This window comes from Pinus tabuliformis, chromosome 8, assembly GCF_031772625.1.
Source record: "Pinus tabuliformis cultivar Carrire ecotype Pingquan chromosome 8, CPIR1, whole genome shotgun sequence".
NCBI lineage: Eukaryota > Viridiplantae > Streptophyta > Pinopsida > Pinales > Pinaceae > Pinus > Pinus tabuliformis.
Window position 1 is genome coordinate 1,649,687,276 of NC_142294.1, and position 21,561 is coordinate 1,649,708,836.

Below are 21,561 nucleotides of genomic sequence, written 5' to 3' on the forward strand. Positions count from 1 at the left end.
TCCTCCATGGCCTGGCATACTATTTTCTTGAGCTGAACTGAGGCCTTTTGGGATTCTTCGATTTGGAGGATACATGCTCCAAAGTCAGTGTCCATAGTGTAAATAGGATGATTAGTGGGGTTTTCCTCATCACTGATGATACAGGTCAGCTAGGCTTTCCTGTACAGCCTTCTGCTTTCTCCTCCAAAAACTGGGACAGTGGCATAAGATAGATTATTTTGTAATGTCCCACCCAGCCTTTTAATCCACCCTCTAGACAATAGCATGCCAAAATTAGGGGGAACATCTACCACCACGATGTCCATCATCATGCTCTTCATAGGTAGCTGAGTTAGGGTGATGGTTAAATCTTTGATCAACCCTAGGCACTTCACCTTCCTTGAATCAAAGGAGAATAAATCATGATATGGTCTGGTGATATCAAGGCCTAACTCTTCCATGACAGCTTTGGGCATCAAATTATGACTGGCCCCTGTGTCCAGCAGAGAGTTGTGGAGGGTTTTGTCATGAATGGTAAATGAGACATAAAATGATGGAGAATTATCATCAGCAAGTTCTGTCATTGGGCTGAACACAACTGCAGGTTTATCATCTTGTAAATCGACATAGTCAGTGGAGGCTTGTGTGGATTTCATCTCAAGGGCATCAAGGATAGGCTTTCTAAAGACCTCACTCTTTACAAGTTTATCAGAGGTACAGATATTTTCAACTTCTAGACTTTTGATTCAAAACTGAAAGGGGAAGGAAACTTGTCAGGGCCTCTTACTTCTTGAGTTGGTGCTTTGAGGATGATGGGATCAACTGCTGGTCTCTTCTGTTTGTCGATCTGTTGTTCTGTGGGGACAGTAGCTCTTTGAGCAGGATTCTTTTTGACATTACTCATTATTGACCTCAAATTATATCTTTGCTGGTATTCATTTTGTAGAACAACTTCTCTGTCCCATTCTTGACTGGTCTAGTCCCGGAGTAATGATTCTTCGTAGGCAGCTAATGTCAAAAAGGTAGCACTACCCTTGTCTTCCATGCAGTGAATCTCATCCTCTTCATCAAATTGTTCCTCCTCCATGACTATGTTCTGGAAAGGAGTCTTAACCCTTTGTTCTTAATAGGCCTCTTTGCCCCTCTAAATAGTCTGCAATTGTTCATTTGCTCTTCTGAATGGGTTGGGATTTCTTGGAGCAAATGTGTTAGGCAGCCTTTATTTCCCAGAACTCCGCTCAACCTTCAGTTTGGATATTTCGGCAACCAATGATTCTATCATTTTAGTCATTTTATCTATTTTGGGCTCAGAAGATGAAGCAGAGGAAGAAGAAGCCTCACCTCTCTGCCTTCTTCTATCAGTATGGCCTTTTAGTTTCTCTGTAGCCATGATATTGGATTCCACCTCTAAGGCTACATCTTGCGTTTCAGCTAGGGTAGCACATCTTCTTTCTATTAATAGCAGGCAGAAATCAGAATCAAATGCATTGACATAGGTGAGTCTGGTAGAGGTGGGGGTAGGCTTTACTTCAACTGGTATCTTGCTATACATATGATTGAATTTTTTGTTAAAATCAGGCAATGATTCCCCATTTTCCCTCTTGAGGTTGCCAAAATCAGTATGGTAATATAGAAGGTCTTTCTTATCTCCCCAATGTGTCAAAAACACATCATCTAAAGCTTCAGTGTCTGCTATAGATCTAGGGGTCAACTTTCTGAACCACTTTCTAGCCTCTCCATCAAGGCTTTGGAAAAATACTCTCATCCACACATCATCTTCACTGATATCTAGGTTATCAACATAGCTATGAAAAGACTCAAGGTGTTCTTCAGCTGTTACTCCCTCTATACGAGTGAACCTAGGCATGTATTTATGATACTCTCCTGCAGGCATGGCATTCAAAGGAATAGGCAAGACCAAGGGTCCATACCTAGCAATTATGATTCTTTCCATTTTGGTAGGTGCTTGTGGGCCTGCTATGACTGGGGTAGATGGAAGAGTATTGGTTGTTTGGATGACAGAAGGTTGGGAAATAAATGACAGGGCTGAAGGAAACTGATGGAATGTAGGGGAGGTTTTCTTTGGACTGAGATCCAAAGGGGAACTTATTGTACAAGGAGATTTATGAATCTCTGGAAATATTTCTTCATTGATAGTACTAGGCTCTATATCTTCAACGTATACATGCTCAGTTACAAGCCTCTCCTACAGAGATACATACAGTTGTTTAGGCTTACCTGATCCTGATGCTCCTTTCTGTGATGTTTTTCTCTGTTTGACAATCTTCTCAGGGCCATGCATTGGATCAACCGGTGACTTCTGAGGATTTCTCTGAGTATGCCTCAAAAACTGAGCCAAAACTGTAATGTGGAGTCACCAAAAAGGTTCTTCCTCCAGTAGAGTTTTCGGATAGATGATTACAACCAGGAATGTGTCCAGACTTTGTCTATCATCAAAGCTGGATCTGTGTCATTCTCCCAGGGAAGCCGAGCTTCAATCTCCTCTCCCCAGCAACGGTGCCAATTATGTTAGGATTCCAAGAAACTCTCCTAGGTTGTAGCTCGGAGATGCCTGGTAACATATAAATTAAACTATTGTTGCAGGTTTAATGGAAGGAATGATGGTTTGTTTAAACCAAATAACCACTTCTACTTTGTTTCACTCCAGACATGCGTGAACACCCCCAAACTACAAGGCTTTAGACCACAAATTCTCACAATTTAGATATCAGGTGAAAATGGAGAATACTAACCACACCAGCAGATGCACAATACCATGTGATGGCTAGCTACAACTAGTAAAGAAGCTTGTAAATCTATTCTACTAATGCACAGACAGGATGACAACTCTCTTGCATCAGATAGAAAGAAACCTGAGTAACCTATTCAATGATACATTCAATAATCCAACACAGAGATAGGATGACAACTATCTAGTGCTAAACTCAAAGATCAAGAATACAACATATCAAGAGCAAGCTTAGAACAGAGGAAAATGGAAAGTGAGAAGTTAACAGTAGAAGAAGCTTGTATTAGCTGAAAATGAAGATGAGACGCTGCAAGCAACAAAATATCTACAGTCTCTAGAAGTTGAACCTTACATAAAAATTCCAACCACCAACCCTAATTACCTCTTGTTTTTGGGTATTTATAGATTTACATTACAAGGGCACTCGACCATGTAGGTATGGAGGGGTCATGATTGACCACCAACTGCATTTTACCGCCTAATGGAGTCTCTGACTGTGTTTGCTTGCTTCAGTGGACGAATCTAATCTGTTCAGTTTTGTGTTGTCCTCTTAGGAAATTGGGGTGCTTGTACCAGTGGAGTTCCATAACTGATAAATGCCGTTACAGGGTCATGCTATGTCCTTTTCTCCCTTGGCCATGCTTTATGTAAATATGGTTGTTGAGGATTTACTGTGACGAGTACTGGCAAGCTGGTCACCTTCCTCTTTCAGGAAAACAGAGTGGTCAGAGGACGTGAACCACATGGGCGAGTGGACGATATGGATGAGTGGAAAGGATGGCCGTCGGATCGGGGAATGGATGGAGGAGATGGCTCGGCGGAGGATATCGGCCGAGGTGGGAGCAAGTTGAATTTGGGCCATTAGATCTTAGGGGGCTAGATCGAATGGTGATCAGGAGGTGAAGTTACGCGGTCGTTATCGAGTGGGAGTGGTTTAGTTGGGCAGTAACGGTATTGATCGCACTGCTTTTGGGCCCTAAGCGGTAAAAGGACGGGACTGCGTGATTCCACTCAGCGGTTGACACATAGCAGCAGATGAGAGAGAAAAATCGCTCTCATCATGCGCTAACGTTCAATCACTCTACTGGTGCGATAAGTGCGAAGGCCATCAGATCTCGGCAGAGATGATCTGACGGTGGGGATTTGATCGAGTAGATTATTATGTCAGGTGCGATGAGAGCCGTTGGATCGGCGGGGCTCGATCAACGGCGAAGATTAAGAAATGGGTTTATGAGCACGCAAGGTTATATGTGGGTGAGGTTCTATGGCGGGTTTATCCCTTTATGTTCGGGGCTTAAGGGGTTTTGTCGGGTTTAGAGGAAAAACAAAGGAAATGGAGATGAAGGAGAGTAAGCAGGGTAAAGGAAGGAAGGAGAAAGTGACCAATGTGGAATCCTTTTGAGCACAACCAAGCATACCGAGCTTTTATCTGACCTGAGAAAATTGTCATTATATAACAAAGCTAACACTTGATATTGTACAACATCACCAAGTATCCATTCTTGAAAGTTTTCTTCTCAGTATGTTGGTCATGACAGGCCTTTTCCCTGGCTTTCTACACTCGTTGGTGAAATCCTGCAATAAAGTGATCTTCCTCGAGTGCGAGAAGTTGTTCCAATGCCATAAAACACATGAGATATCCAAGGCCCAGAAATGGTTTGGGGAAATCCCACCCGGTTAGAGAGATATTAAAATAATTAATATTTTTAAGAGGTTCCTATGTCTAAACTTAGGAAAATAAAAATATTAATGGGTTTTAATATAAAACTGGGTGAGAAGGTTCTAAATGACATGGATCGAGCCAAATCTAAACTTAGCCGCTGATTAGAGATTTAATATCGGTTTTTGAAGACTCAAAATAAAAGGTATAAGAGGAGGCTTGAGGGTCAGTTGGACACACACCAAGATTGATCAATCAGTTCCATTTTCTAGAGTGGGGCTTGCTGAGAAAATTCGAACAAGTGATCTTGTGCAGTGAGGGGAAGTGAGTGCATAACAAAAAGGCAGGGATAATGCCAGAGGGTTAGTACAGTGACTAAAGAGGCTAATGCAGAGGCAATGGAGGCTACAAAGAGACAGTTGGGGACTACGTAGAGGCTGAGGGGCCTACATGGGTGATGCATAGGGCTAGAGAGCTAACATGGAGGGTCTGAAGGCTGACGCAAAGGCTTCAGCAGCTGAGTTAAAGCTAGCAGGTCTGACGCAGGGCCAAGAAGAAGTGCCAAAAGAATTTTCATGGGGCAGACTAGAGCTGAGAGGCTGAATATTTGTCTCTGAGAAGAGGTATTATTGCCATGTAACAATCTCTATTGGGTGAGCCATTTCAGGCAACCTAGTTGTAGTCAAGAATTTGCATAATAATAAAACCCTCAGAATTGCTGCATTGGTTTCCCCGCATTAGGTTTTCCGGGGACGATTGTCCAAAACTAACGGTGTCCCTTTTGTGTTTGTCTCAGTATTTTAGTTGTTGATCTGTATATGAGTTAATACTGCATTTGTTTTTATTTCAATATTTATATTTATAAATAACTTGTTAATGGTATGAACAAGAAGGATAAATTAAACCAGATAATGCAATAGGTATTTTTAACATGTCAAACTTAGAAATTTCAACATATGGGAATATATCTCCTCGTTTTGGCCAATGAGTTGAGAGTGTACTTGGGTTTATAACCCAAGTCAATTATGATGTAGGTGTTCTACGACATGACTACTGAGGGTCATTTTGAGAAGATCGGTAGGCAATAGGATTGGGTTGAGGATAAGATCCCCCGATGATATTCCAAGGTTGAAGATGTGCTCCTTGTATGATATATAATCCTATTTCTCGGTATGGGTAGAAGATATTTCTCCCTAATTATTCTTCTTCTAGATCTAAGAAATTTCCAGCAGATAGAGTTGATCATAGACAGTCAAATCATTACAAGATGACACAAATATCAACTGATAGATATTGGTAGGTGAAATTCTTCCTAGTTGAGAGGGAGTGTTAATTTTTACAACTAGGGTCAAATTCCACATTGGACAACTCATATGACCAAGATGATGCTTACACTAAATTCCTCTTTTTGAGAGGACCAAAAATGACCCAATGATCACCTAATTTGGTTAAGCAGAAGTTAAGTTTTGAATTAGTTTATTCATTCATTCATTATGGAATGGGTCATCCCTAACCACTTGGGTAACTGCTTGGGTCAATATCAGCCCCAATTAAACCCTCAAGAAAGCCTAGTAAAGGAATTGACCTCAAGTTCATTTCAACATACTTGATCAAGACATTTTCTACTCTTCAATTTTGTTTTGGCTTGCAAAGGGTCGGTGGAATGAGTTCTCATAGGGTTCAAAATCATAGGCAAAAGGTTCACTCTGGGTTAGGGTTTTCTGGATCTCAATCACTGGTATAGAATAAGACATTTTTGTCCTTGTTTGTAGGCATGTAGTAGGCAAGGGAATGACTCTAGGTTCAGAGGCATATCAGAAGGTTTAGGTCGCCATTCGCTTTTACAAAGTAGTCCTGGGAACGACCGAGACATCTCTATCGCTCACACAACAACAATAAGGGAGAAACTTTGAATTTTAGCTATATTGTGCCACAGTTGCACACATAAAGACTTCCTAAGAGTAACCCTATAGACACATTCATACATACAATAACCAAGAGAGTGACCAAGGAGTTTCGCATACAAACAATCGTGATGAGGGCAACTAGATTTCAAATCTAAGATTTGACATCTTAGATTCAATTGACTTCAGTGATCTAGTAGATCTAGGTTTCTCTCTTCTATTATATAGATCTAATTTATTACTATCCACTTCAAACCATATGTATTGGGATTATTGTACTCATTGTTGAAATCTTTTTATGACGATCTACTAAAGAAGAAGATTTGAAAGGGTTTCTCTCTTGTGGGGTTTTTCTTTGTTCTTGGACTATTCTGTTAGCTCTTATGGTTTTATTGTTGTCTTCTTTATCACTGCATATATTGTTCTTTCTTAAGTTATGTTTATGATTGATTATACTGCTAATAATTGGATGCATTTTTAATGAAAAGATAAATTGGGCTAAAGTAATTGATACATTGTGTAAACTTTTGACATTAATATAAGTTGCTATGATCCTTGCTACTTGTCCATATTTACAAAGATTCTTGTGTGATAGGTTTCCTGTCCATTTTTCTAGTTCTTGTTATTTCTTCTATTTCACAATTTGATTTATAAGTCTTCTATGCTTGGAATTGAGTAATTTAATTTGTTTTTTTTTATCAGCTCATATTTAGAAATTCAAATTTCTTATATGTTTTCTACTTGAATATCACTCACAAAATTCACCCAGTTGCTATGTTTGTGATTTTTATTTCTATATGCTTCTATCATAGCTAAATGAAGGGTTGTCTAAGAAATATGTTGCTACCTTGCCTCTGTAGTTTGTTCATATATCCTGTAATGAGTAGTTTTTTGTCAAAAAGACTCCATGCCCAATGATTTTACCTTTCCTTTCCAAACCAGTTTTGAATGATCCAAACCAGATCTAGTCATTGTGCTACGTATATAACTAGTCCCTTCAAATGAGTTATAGAAAGGACCCCCCTTCGAATTGAAAGGAATAACTTTCAATTCAAAATATTAGTTAGAGGTTACCTTAGAGTTTTTCCCCACAACCAGGGTTTTCTCTGAGTGATAACACAATGCAATTTTGCTTCGAACTTAGTGTATACTTATACATGAGATATGTGGTTGGAGGGGTTGTACCCACTCTCAACCACCTATTTACTTTATCTTTATACATTTACCAAGATTTACTGACATTTACTCATAGCATATGATGACATCATAGGCCTAAAACACCCCTCATTAGGACCTTTCCAAGTAGGATTTTCATTTTCCAATATAATGTTAGGGCACTGAAATACCACTTCCTCCTTCCACTGGTATGACCAAGGTCAAGAATCCATTGTCCAAATTCTTCCAATATCCCAGAATCCGAAAAATCTCGCCTATATCTACTACTATAATGGTTTCAAGTTGACAAATTTGATTTCTAGTCTCAGGAGGGATGACCAAATGAAAAATTTAAGCAGCCTCCTTGGCTTGTTATTGGACCATCCTTTGGCATTACATATTAACTAACAAATTGAATCCCTTGAACTCTACACAAGTCAGGAGAGTAACTGAGGTTAGGCTACAGGAGTGAACCAAAGCTAGGGCTTTCATCCAAATAGAGTTGAGGGGACATAGAAGGAGCAGGGCCCAATGTAGGAATAGGATAAACCACCACCAGATGGTAAGGAAACTCTGATATAAGTAGGGAAAAAATAAATTAAAAATAAAATCCACCATAGTACAAGGGAAGTACCCTATGGTTGAAACTACAAAGAAAAACCAGTCTCAATACCATAGTAAACCATATAATATTACAACCATACTAGTTCTAGGAACCAAAAAAGAGTGCATACAAATTTTAAGAAAATAGCTATATGGATTTAGAGCTACTCGGGTCATGGTGGCTACTAAACACCAATGGTAAAAGGTTGGAGAAGACCCATGCGTGATAGTTGTTGTATGAGTGTCTAATAAGCCTCAACATGTTGTAGGATAATACATTATTCTTCATGCAATCTTCCCCATTCCCATGCCCCTCAAAACTAGCATTGAGTTCTTCTCCAGACATCCTTCTCAAAGAGTCCCTTTGATGTCAATTCTCCCCAAAGCTATGCTCGAGGGAGCCAAAAAATATGTTCCTCTTGAACTTTGAAGCCAAAAAATTACAACCTACTCAATATTCTTTTGGGTGTTAGACCATACCACCTTCTCTGTGACCTCAAGTTATTTCCTCTCAACTCTACTGCACCTTCAGACTCGTTGACCCTACTTCCTCTTATGTACACTGTGGTCCATGGTGGGTGAATCACCCCTTCCATTTAATGCATTAATCTTCTCAAGGTGGTGGGAATGACCCCAACCCCATTACAATCCTCGAATAGCACCCCCATAGGGGAGGCCTATCCCTCATCAACAACCCCCCTATTGAGGGAAGCTTATTTGCTTCCAAAATGTGATGAAGATTATTTTTCCAATATAATTGTGTTTCTAGGGGCCAACCAACATCAAAACATATTCCTCTTTGAATGCATCCTAAGTTAGCCAAGAAATATATAGTTTTATTGTCAGTTCTGTAGGTTTTAACCCCATACAGAAATTACTTGCATACGGATTCTAAAACATAGAAAATAAACAATGCGAGAGCATAACACATAAAACACATATACACAAAGATTTTCCCTGGATCCCAAAACCGAGACTACTAGCTTTATTTTTCATTATTTTCCTTTTGATGTTACAATACATATTTATACATGTCGAAGCATCCAATACCATGGACCGAAAACCATTGCGTCCAAAAACATGTGCGAAAACCATGCACAAAACCATAGGTAGGTCCGCCCAACCTAATATAGGGTCCAATTTGTTTTTTCCCCGGAGCGCTACCTCGGACCCCGTAGAGGGGGGCTACCCGCCTCCCTCAAACCCACTGGACAGGGGGTGCTACCACCCCCCCTATGACCCCCCCATTGCACAATCGTCGAAAAAAATGGGGGGCTCTGCCCCCTCTAACCCCCTCGGTTAACTATGTGGGCTAGTTGTGGAAAGAATATAACACAACATTCTCCCACTTATTGTTTTCTTTCCACAGGGGCCCAAAGGAGAGCTTAGTCATTTATCTAGCCTTGCAATGCCCATTTTTTCTCTACACTAAGAGGACTTCTCAGAGCTCATAGATTTTTTTCAATGCATCTGAATTATTCTTCAAAGGGTCCTCCTTTACCAGCAACAAATTTTTCTCTTCTATCATATCCCTCACAAAGTGATACTGAACATCAATGTGCTTTGTCTTTGAATGGTAAGCGGGGTTCTTTCCCAAGGAAATTGCACTTTTGTTGTCACAGTCTATCCTTATAGCTCCCTGTACTAATCCCATTCTTGAACACAATCTCTACAACCAAACTTCTTCCTTGCTTGCATGAGTGGTTGCCATGTATTCTGCCTGTGTAGTTGATAGTGCCACTACAGATTGTTTCTTACTCATCCAATTGATTGCACCTCCAAATAGGTTAAACACATACCCACTTGTAGATCTTCTCTGATCTAGATCTCTAGCCCAGTCCACATCAACAAATCCATGGATATCCAAAAATCTATCCAATCCTAGTATTCCTCGGTGGCACAAACCATAATCACTAGTTCCACGCAAATACCTAAAAACCACTTCATTGTTGTCCAATCTCTTCCCTAGTTTTGACATAAACCTGCTCAATACTCCCACTGCATGTGCGATGTTTGGTCTAGTACATACCATCACATACATCAAGCTACTAACTGCACTTGCATATGGAACACGAGACATATCCCCTTCCTCTTCTTGTGTCTTGGGACACTGTTCAACATATTACTTTACACATACAGGAATAGGAACCTTCATTGGTTTACTATCTTGCATATTAAACCTCTGCAGTATTGTCTCGACATACTTCCTTTGGTTTAAATAGATCTTCCTCTTTGCCCGATCTCTTTTAATTTTCATGCCCAAAATATAGTTTGCAGCACCAAGATCTTTCATGTCAAATTTGGAGGACAATTGGGTCTTCAAATCCTGGATAATTTCTTTGTCATTTCCAACCAGAAACATGTCATCCACATACAAGAACAGATAAATAACACGGTCACCAATTAATTTAAAATACACACAGTGATTTTCTTTGCTTCTGGTGAAGCCAAGTCCCTATATAAATGTGTCAAATTTATGATACCACATCCTTGGTGACTATTTTAACCCATACAGAGACTTCCTTAACTTGCATACCAGTTCTTTCTTACCCTTCACCACAAAGCCTTCAGGTTGCTTCATGTAGATCTCCTCTTCCAGATCCCCATGGAGAAATTTTGTCTTCACATCCATCTATTCTACCTGAAAATCAAAAGCAACAACAACAGATAGAAGTAATCTAATATAAGCTACCTTGGCAACAGGGGAAAAAATATCACCAAAATCAATTCCCGGCACCTGGGAATAACTCTTTCTACCAAACGAGCTTTGTATTTCTCCATCTTTCCTTTTGCATTTTTATTCTTCTTGAACACCCATTTGTTGCTAATGGGTGTCCTTCCAACCGACAACTCCACCAGATCCCAAGCCTCATTTCATCAACCATGGCCTCTTTCTAGAGTTTTCCATCCTTTGAATCTACTACTTCCTTCACAGTTCTGGGATCATCATCAGAAATAGATAAAACAAAATTTGAATAGAAATTATATGGACTATACTTCTAGGTGCCTTCTTTCTTGAGCTGATCTTCTCATAACCAGAGTTTGTGGCTCTTCATCTTCTGATTCCTCTTCTACTATAGAGTTGATTCTTCCTCCTTTAGATCAAACTCTATCTTCTCATGTTCCTTTGATGGGACTTCATGTTTAATAACATATTTCACCTCTCTAAACACAACATCTTGGTTGTACACAACCTTCCTTGTTACTAGGTTCCAAAGCTTACAACCTTTAAACCATCCTTATACCAAATAAAGATGCACTTTTCAGATTTACTATCCAACTTGGTTCTTTTCTCCTTTGGAACATGTACATATGCATCACATCCAAATATCCTCATATGTAAAAGAGAGGGTTTCTTACCATTCCATACCTCTTGTAGAGTCTTATCCTCCAACACTGATGAAGGTGATCTGTTGACCAGGTAACATGTTGTCTCCAACACCTCTACCCGGAATTCCTGTCTAACCCTGCACCATTAAGCATGCTTCTTGCCCTTTCCATCAACGTCTTGTTCATTCTTTCTGTAACTCCATTTTTCTCAGGTGTGTATGGAGTAGTCTTTTGCCATGCTATACCACAATTCTTACAGAATTCTTCAAATTCCTTGCTGCAAAACTCTCCACTGTTATCTGACCTCAACACCTTTATATTCTTCTCTGTCTGGTTTTCCACTAGAGCCTTAAATTGTTTAAGCTTGTCAAAGACTTTAGATTTCTTGTTAAGGAAATATATCCATGTATTCCTTGAGAAGTCATCTATAAATGATACATAGTACATAGACTTACCCAGTGATGGAACCTTCACAGGTCCAAACACATCACTATGCACAAGCTCTAATATTTGTTTCGCCCTCTTACCACCAGAGGGAAACTCACCTGATTCTGCTTCCCATATACACAATTTTCATAGAAATCAAAATCCAGAGAGCTATTACTCATACCTTATACCATACCTTTGCCATGAAGTATTCTAAGGCCCTTCTCTCCAATATGTCCAAGCCTTTGATGCCACAACATGGTCTTCTCTCCAGAGACCACTAGATTTTCTACTCCACTTTCAAGAACCACAGAATTGTTGCACCCGTCAACAACAGTGCTACCTTGCAGCTTGTACAAAGTTCCAATTTGAACTCCCTGCATCAATACTAGTGATCCTCAAACCATATTGCAGGTATCCTTCTCGAACATTGTTTTTACACCTACATCATCTAGCTTGCTTACAGAAATCATATTTCTAGCTAATGCAGGAATACGCAGAACACTTAGAAATTTTCTAACCCTTCCACCTTGCAACTTCAACTTTAATTTTCCACGACCAATGATTCTAGCTTTCTTGTCATCCCCCAAAGAGACATCACCACCATCATATTTCTCATACTAGTAGAACCACTCTCTGTGGGGAGTGAAGTCAAAGGATGCACCTGAGTCAATCAACCATGCCTCATGATCTACATGTGTACTTGAAGAGCCAAGTGCACATCCCCACCTTCATCTGAGGTGGTTTTCACCGTTGCAAAAGGGGCATCATCAGATCCCTTTCCTTTATCAGGAGTTCTGGGATGGGTGACCTCCTGGGAAGTCCTGGTTACCGGGTGCAAGCCCCGGAAGTGATGATTGATGCTATGTGATTCGTTCTCCACATTTCACTAGTTTCAATCCCACTTCTTCACCCCTGTGAGCATCACTCGATGCAATGAGTGCTAAGTGAACTATTCAAAAATCATGAGAAATTAGTCAGTTACGACTACCTCTCATGGAAATGGTCATACATTTGAATGACTTACTTAACGCAGTTGAATCCCAAAAATGATATCTAATATAATGCACTGCGTAAATCCCCCATACTTAAATTCAAAAAGAGTCAAGGGATCTCTACTTGAATGGTTCATGAGGCACAATACTTGCTAAGGTTTTGCAAATGGGGTAGCAAGCTAAGTGGCTTGATTGTGGGGAAAAACTCCACAGTTAAGCGCGCTTGAGCCAGAGGAGTTCTGGGATGGGTGACCTCCTGGGAAGTCCTGGTTACCGGGTGCAAGCCCGAAAGTGATGATTGATGCTATGTGATTCGTTCTCCACATTTCACTAGTTTCAATCCCACTTCTTCACCCTGTGAGCATCACCCGATGCAATGAGTGCTAAGTGAACTATTCAAAAATCATGAGAAATTAGTTAGTTACGACTACCTCTCATGGAAATGGTCATACGTTTGAATGACTTACTTAACGCAGTTGAATCCCAAAAATGATATCTAATATAATGCACTGCGTAAATCCCCCATACTTAAATTCAAAAAGAGTCAAGGGATCTCTACTTGAATGGTTCATGAGGCAAAATACTTGCTAAGGTTTTGCAAATGGGGTAGCAAGCTAGGTGGGCTTGATCGTGGGGAAAAACTCCATAGTTAAGCGCGCTTGAGCCAGAGGAGTTCTGGGATGGGTGACCTCCTGGGAAGTCCTGGTTACCGGGTGCAAGCCCCAGAAGTGATGATTGATGCTTTGTGATTCGTTCTCCACATTTCACTAGTTTCAATCCCACTTCTTCACCCCTGTGAGCATCACCCGATGCAATGAGTGCTAAGTGAACTATTCAAAAATCATGAGAAATTAGTTAGTTATGACTACCTCTCATGGAAATGGTCATACGTTTGAATGACTTACTTAACGCAGTTGAATCCCAAAAATGATATCTAATATTTATAAGATGTTCCATTGTTTCTTCTTGTTACCTACACATATGGTAGAAAGACGGCCCTTGGAATCCCTTTCTTTGAATATGATCCTATGTCAAAATCCTTCGCCATCAAACCATTGACATAAATTGTGCAACCTTAGGCCACAATCGGTTCATCCATATTCTCCTACAGAGATTCTCTCTGATGACCAACAGGTAAGGTGTAAGCTTGCTTTAGAGTAAACATGTGCCTTGTTTGATAACCCCAACATAGAGTGTCTAACTCTCTATTTAGAATATATTCATTTGTTAATCATAAGTAAAATAATAAAATTTGGTAGGAATTTGATTGTTTGACGTTTTATAAAGGAAAATTTTCTTGTGATTAAATTTAAGATTAATATATTAATATATGAATTTTGTTGTTTGGATTTTCATTAAATAAACTAATTAATTTGTTAAAAATAAAAAAAATTAAATTACCTTTATATGTTATAATAAAAAACTATTTTAGTATATTAATATGTTATAATAAAAAATAAAATAAAAAAATATTTTTAATACTAAACTATAAGTTGTTTTAAATGATTATAAACTTTATAAACATTGAATTTATTGATCTCCATGATAAAAGAAATGAAGTGATTCATCGTCACTAAGAAAAATAAGTTTTTTATGGTACTACATTCAAATTTTGTCCTCATTTTTTTTAATAAATATTTAAGATGGGAGAGGTGTTTTGTTCCTTTTTAATAAAAAATAAAAATAGCGATTATTTATATTACTCAATGTTATTATTTTATTAAAATTATAATTATAATTTTAAAAATATTATTTTCTAGATTGAAATTTATTTTTTCCCTTTTGTTTCTTGTTTTTTTTATATAATGAGAAAATGTGTCATAACTTGGTTATCAAACTAGTAGTGAGGATAGTCATCACTAGTTATTATCCATCATTATAGTTATTCATGGAAAGCCACCCCACATGGAATTGTGTGCTAGCCACCCTATCTAGAATTGCGTGCTAGTGGTCCATAAGGGGACAGAATTTCACTCCTAGTAAATGCCTCAGGATCTTGGGTCGTTAACCTATTTCCTTATGTCTAAGGAAACGATTACAATTATATTCTTAATATTTTATTGTTGTATTTAATATGGTAGATTTGAAAGATATTCTAGATTTGAATTGTAAATTTGACAGTCTTTTATAATAGATCTCCAAATAACAAATCTACAATTTATTATCTATTCAACTTAGCCAAAATTAAGATATAAGATATGTTACACACAACTCTATGTATGAATATCTAATTTGTTAATTGCTTTTTAAAAACTATATTTTTCTCTAATGATATAAGTTTGGTAATAATAATTTTATTTTTATATAATACTATGTGATTTAGAAAAAATACTTAATATATATATTCCAATATTTTAAATCAAATTGATAAGAAAATTTCGACATATGAAAAATTTTGATCTTTAAGTAGTCTCTTTGAATGTAACAAAATAACAAATGGTTTAGTAAATGGGGTATTCGCTTGAATGCATGTCCCATAAATAGCAATGAGATAAAAGCTTTTGTTATGGAAAAGTTCCACAAGCTTACTTGGGATAAGGAACTAGGAAGAAAGAAAAAGCACCATATTGAAGTGTTTAACCCACTCATAGTCATCAACCAAAAGCATACATAGAGGCCAATACCTCTTGGAGAGTCAAAATTCTTATTGCCCAGTTAAGGACTAATTCTCAACAACTCCGCTGTGAAACAGGGTGTTGGAAAATTCCAAAAGAAGTGTGGGAGGAAAGACTATGAATTTTTTGTTCTTTCGGAAAAGTGGAAACAGAAAAACATTTCATTTTAGAATGTGAGGCCTTCAAAGGCAACAATGAAAATTATACAAATATGCTGGCAGCTAACTCTTGGGATAATCTATTTAGTGAGGGGTTTGTGGAGAAGTTGGAAGCAATTATTTTGAAGCTTCACAGAAAAGGGTTGAATACATCAAACAAATGAAGAAACAATCTGTCCCATAGGCTATCTTTAGCCTCGTGGACGTTAAAATAATTTCTTTCTTTCTTTCTTTCTATTTCATCTTTTCTTTTTATTTTTCCGACATGCCTTCCCTATTTTAATATGAAACAATTAGGTTTCGGCATCAAAGAAATTTAAAGGCGCTTCAACAAAATTTGGGATTCCTATTGGACTCGTGGAAGTTAATAATTGAATGTATTTTGTATAGTTGTTTTAATGTTTCATGTGTGGTAATTTATTTTTTATTTTTATTTTTAGAATCTTATTATTTATATATTAATATTATTTTTATTTTTATTATAATTATTATAATAATTATTATTATGATTAACATAAAACAAGAGAATTAAATAGAAAAACTATTAATGTATAAGAATTTTATTGTTTGATTTTATATCAGCAGAATGTTTTTTATGATGAAATTTAAGATTATATATTAATAAATGATCATTTTAGCCTTAAAACCAATTCAAAATTGGTAGTATAATAGTACAATTTTAATAGACTAATAAAATCTAGAGATGGATTGTAATATTTTATAGCTAACATAAAAAGCACTATGCTGGTCCCATGGAACATAAACAAAAATTTATAATCTAAACATTTGGCTAGAAGGAGAATCCACCTATATAGTCTTAAGGGTCTTTGTGTTCTCCTCATAATTAGAGAGATTTAAGTTAGCTAGTTTCTTTGCCATTAGAGAGACCTTGGAGTTCAAGTTCTTGAGTTGGAGCTACACCTCTTCAATGTTGAGAAGGACTTCTTGTTGTGTTTCTAATCATTTTACTAATACTTTCATATAATTGTTTTGATTTGCTAATACAAATAAATAGTTTGATGGTATCTAGTTTGCCTAGTGTGGTTGTTGCCTATATTGGGTATTCAACAACACACACTCTCCTCTACTTCTACACTAGACAAGAAGTGACATTCCACTTAAGCTTCATGCTTGGTATTGTGAATTTCTTTGTGAATTCAGGAGGCAATGCTCTCTTAAAACATTGCAATAAATCTTTTAGAACTCCCTTAAGTTCTAGTCCTAGGTGGTTGTGTAGAACTTTGATGCCCCCTATGACTAGAGGAAGATGAAGCTATTTTCATATTTGACATAGGAGATGAAAAAAAAGAGTGGGAGAGCTTTGCGACAGGGTCAAGCTATAAAGAGGAAAGGTGGATTGCAAGGAATATCTCATGTCGAGACTCCAATATGGGTGTAGGGAAATGGAGAGACAACAACCTACAAAGAGAAAGAAAAATTGACACAAAGGAAAACTAGATGGAGAGGACAACGTTCGAGGAGGATTAGGGCATAACCGAGGAGTTCACGAGCTGAGAAGAAAGATGGTAGATTAGGTAAAGTGTAAGATAACATGTGACCGAGAGAGAAATGGACCACCATTCCCCAAGCATAGTAATGCTAAACCAAACATTGAGAAAGAATTGAACTATAGAAATCCCAATACCTCACAGAGTATGAACCAATAATATATATGAAAACAAAAACAAGGAACCGAGATGTCAAGTCGAAGTAAATCCACATACTATGGAGAAATTATGAATAAGATCATTCAGCCTATTTCTTGGAGCCACCACCATTTTTGAAGGGTCGCCTAGAACCATCAAAGTGAAATTATGCATGGGTGTGGGAGGAAACAACATGATCTTTACCACAAACAAAACCAATTGCGAAGAAAACCTCAATCTCTTGTCCATGTACATGAAGGCATCTCTTATGTTAGTGTATTAAATTTGTTTGTTAATTAGCAACATGGTACATTCTAGTTTGCATGCCATTTTATGAGTGTTCACCCACCAAGAGGGATCAAAAATGAAATTATTGATCTTCTTGATAAAAGTAAAAAGTTGTGGATGTTATTACATTAAAATTTGTTATTATTTAATAAGGAAATGTTTAAGAGAATAATGCTTAAAAATGCAAAGAAGTGAGTAGGGGCCATGCAAGTTGTCATGTCCCTAATTAATAACTTTGTTAAGAGAAATTATCAAATTTGCAATTTTGGTGAATAATAAATATTTTTGGCAAATAAACTTCGGAAAATGGGTTATGAGAGCTCAATATAATTTTTGGAGAGAAAATAAGGCCAAACTTAGGAGAAAATAAAAATTAAAGTGAAGTTGTGGAGGTTAGCAAAATGGAAATGGAAGCATGGGAAGAATCAAACCATGGTATCAAAGCATAGTGTGAGAGAAATGGACCCATGATATGAGGAAGGGAAAGCAACACTAAAAATAATGATATAGCCTCATTTTGATTATTCTATTTGACATTTCATTTTAGTATTGAGAGTTTGCTTGAGCTACTTAGCCAAGTCAACCAGTGTTGTTTAGCACAAGGAATTTCCAAGGGGAAATTCCACCCTCATTTCAAAGAACTTCGAGTGTCTCCCTAGTGAGGTAACTTGGGGAGTTCAATTCAGAATTTACACATAGCTTTATTGCAGGTTTTCACCCAGTTTGTCACTCCTTGAGCACAGAGGGAGTGTGAGTTGCTCATTGGGGGATCAATTATTGTGGGTTGTAGATCTGGCTATTTTGTAAGTGATTTTCCCTATTAATGCCGATGATTTTGTAGAGGATTTGCAGGGAAGAGATCAACATTATTTGTGGGCCACAATTTCTCTTTTTGGGGTTGCGCTGGGGTTTATTAGTTATTCTCAGTGCAAGTGTTGAGTAGTAGTGTTTTTTCGGGCATTGGAGTTGATTTTGGTTGGTAGTTTGAGGAAGGAATTTTGCTGGGATTTCGAGGAGTTTCCCTTTGGGGAAATTGTGCATTCTTTCAACAGTTCAATTTCTTTAGCTCACTAGTAGGGAAACACAATGATTTTGGGATTTTAGTGCCTAGTGGATTTAGCTTAAGATTTTCTGGGTTTTTTGGGCTTTATGAGAGAATTCTGTGGTTAAAATTTTATAATTTTCCAAGTGATATTTTGGCTTGAAGTCCTCATTCTTATAGTAGGACAAATTTTTGGTTTAGCTGAGATTTTTGCACTATTTTGGACAATCTAGGCCAGCTAGAATTAACTCAAAATATTTCTGGTTTTATTGGTTAGGGTGTGAGGAGCCTCTCTCTATTTTTTTAGATATTTTGTAGTTTTGAGGGTTCATTTCATAGTGTGCCTCCAACAACAGTAATTTCTTGACAATGCGTTTGGATAGATTGAGTCATTTCAGTTGGAGATTTCACTTAGTTTCTCACTTGGGTATTGCATGCTTACAGTAGCAAGCCCATGTTCTATCTATTCACTTCATTGTATTAAGTGCCAACTTTAAAATCAATAAAATGGCTCAATTTTCTGGCTGCTATTCTATGGTTCTCTGACCTATTTTTATTTGTGTAAATTTGTGCCTGGATGTGTGGACATTTTTAGCTACAATTTAGTGCATGTTTTGATATTCATTGTATTTTCTAGTTTGAAACATTACACAAGCCATGCACTCTTGACTTCTCCAATTGATTTCTGTTGGGTCCCTATAATACTAGTGATTACCCCATTACTATTGTAGTTATACCCCTTATTAATATTGTTGTGCCCCTATTTCCCCCATATTGTTATTACTGTGCCCCATAGAATCCCTCTATTGTTATTTTTGTGGCTTTATATTATTATTGTTAGGTCGGCTGGATTATATTGTGACTCCTTAGACTCCTATATATAGAAAGGAGGTTTTGTCATTTGAATCATCAAATAATTGTTCATTTGTGTAATTGAAAGGAGGTTTCCCCCTCGAAGGGGCTGAATTCTAAGGCGTTGATCTATCTTTTCTATCTTTTCTTGAGCTGGTTTCATAACATTTGGTATCAGAGCTTTGGATTCTAGGGTTTCGCTGCTCCAAACAGGTCATCATGGAATTTTCTCTATAACTTTTTTTCTGCAACATTTCAGAAGTTGCAAAAAAAAAAACCCATTTGAGAAGAAATCGCGCTGAACCTCGAGTCCAAATTTCAGAGCTTTTCACGCTATATTTGCGGAGATATGATCTGAGGAAGTTGGTATTTTTGCAGACTCTTGAATTACATTCCAAACAGGTGACCTGGGGAAAATCGTCATAACTTTCTCTCTGTGGATTGGATTGAAATTTCGTAAGAAGGTACAGAAAGAGGATAGGCTGTAGTTTCTTGTATGCATTTTTCAGATCCAAAGGTCAAAACAGTGACTCGTGGCACGTCGTACAAGTTCGCTCTACTGAACTAGTCTATAATCAAGTCACTGTGGGAGATTTCCCATAACTCTTCCTTGGAGAATCCAATTTGGGTCAGACTTGTGGCATTGGAAAGAGGACACAGAGGGCTACTGAAGGTCACAAATTTAGAACTAGTTGATTGAAAAGTATAGAGATACATCAGAGGCAATATCGAGTTCCTACAAAGTGAAAAAAGGTGTGTAGATTTTCTTAAATTTTTGCTTAAGCTTGGTTTAAAAATTTATTTTGAAGGAATTCAAAGGGCATAATAGAGAATTATTATCGGTAACTGATGCCCTGAGGAAAGAAAATGCAAACACCTAGTAAGGAACCTGAAAGATCTAGCATGACTCATGAAGAAGAAGAAGAAATGTTATATGATATATCAAAATTACAAGAACAAGTGCAACAAGTGTCACTTGCACAAAAAGAAACAGAATCTAAGATGGATGGTTTAAGGAAAGATGTAGAAGCTAAGATGGATGGTTTAAAGAAAGGTGTAGAAGCTAAGATGGATGGCATGGAAGCTAAGGTGAATGGCATGGACGCTAAAATTGATGGCATGGATGATAAGATGGAAGAATTGAAGATAAATATGAATAAGTTGCTACAAGAAATGGTCACTAAGGGTGAAAGGGTACTAAAGGAAACTCATAATGAGAACAAAAGAAATGTTAATCATGATTCCATAGACTCTAATGTTGGATCGAAGACTCACTATGTTCCAAAAATCGATATGAGGAAGTTTGATGGCAAGGATCCCGCCACATGGATATTACAGATGGAGCAATTCTTCGATCTCAATAATGTGCAAAACACACAAAAGGTACGTATGGCAACTTTATATTTGGAACCAAATCAGTTTGTATGGTATCAATGGCTTTGCTCTCGTAAACAATTTATCACTTGGGCAATTTTTACGGAAGAATTGATAGCACATTATGAGGATACAAAAAGCAACACTTTTTTTAGCCAATTGATAAGTCTCAAACAAAAGGGTTCAATAATGGAGCAAATTGAGGAGTTCCAAAAATTGAACATAAGGGTAAAAGATATTCCAAAGGAGCATAGGATTGATGTGTTCATAGGGTCTTTAAAGGATAATATCCAACATGATGTTCGCCTTTGGGAACCTGATTCATTAGAGAAGGCATTCAGGTTAGCAAGAAAAATGGAAAGCAAAATTATGGCAACCAAGAAGCATACCACTCACAACTATAAAGACGGAAGTGTTGTTGCCCCTAGTCTTCCACAACCTATAAAGTTGACACCACAAAAATTGGAAGAAAAAAGAGCAAAAGGGCTTTGTTACAGTTGTGATAGCAAATACACTAAAGGACATAAGTGTGCTGAGAAGAAATTATTCTACATAGATTGTGAAGAGGAAGAAGAAAAGGAGCAAGAAAGGTCAAAAGAAGAGGATATACTCCAGGAACAAAGCCTAGATGAAGAACAAATAAATCCGACCATATCTTGTAATGCATTGGCAGGAATTACCACTCCTCAAACCATCAAGATAAAATGACAAATCAAGAAGAAAAAGGTAATAGTGTTGATTGATTCAGGAAGCACCCAACACATATTTCATTAAATTTGGAATTA